The following is a 516-nucleotide window of genomic DNA, read 5'->3' on the forward strand; positions in this document are numbered from 1 at the left end:
CCCAGCCTCTCTCTCTCCCCCAGACTCTCACTCTCTCTCCACCCAGCCTCTCTCTCTCCCCCTGGCCTCTCTCTCTCCCCCAGCCTCTCTCTCTCCCGTTGGCCTCTCTCTCTCCCCCAGCCTCTCTCTCTCCCGAGGCCTCTCTCTCTCCCCCCAGACTCTCTCTCTCCCCCCAGCCACTCTCTCTCTCCCCCAGACACTCTCTCTCTGCCCCCAGCCTCTCTCTCTCCTCCAGCCTCTCTCTCTTCCCCAGCCTCTCTCACTCTCTCTACCCCAGCCTCTCTCTCTCTCTCCCCCCAGACTCTCTCACTCTCTCTCCACCCGGCCTCTCTCTCTCCCCCTGGCCTCTCTCTCTCCCCCAGCCTCTCTCTCTCTCCCCCAGCCTCTCTCTCTCTCTCTCCCCCAGCCTCTCTCTCTCTCTCCCCCAGCCTCTCTCTCTCTCTCTCTCCCCCAGCCTCTCTCTGTCACTCCCCCAGCCTATCTCTCTCTCCCCCCAGCCTCTCTCTCTCCCCCAGC

This window comes from Pristiophorus japonicus, chromosome 14 (assembly GCF_044704955.1).
Source record: "Pristiophorus japonicus isolate sPriJap1 chromosome 14, sPriJap1.hap1, whole genome shotgun sequence".
Lineage (NCBI taxonomy): Eukaryota > Metazoa > Chordata > Chondrichthyes > Pristiophoridae > Pristiophorus > Pristiophorus japonicus.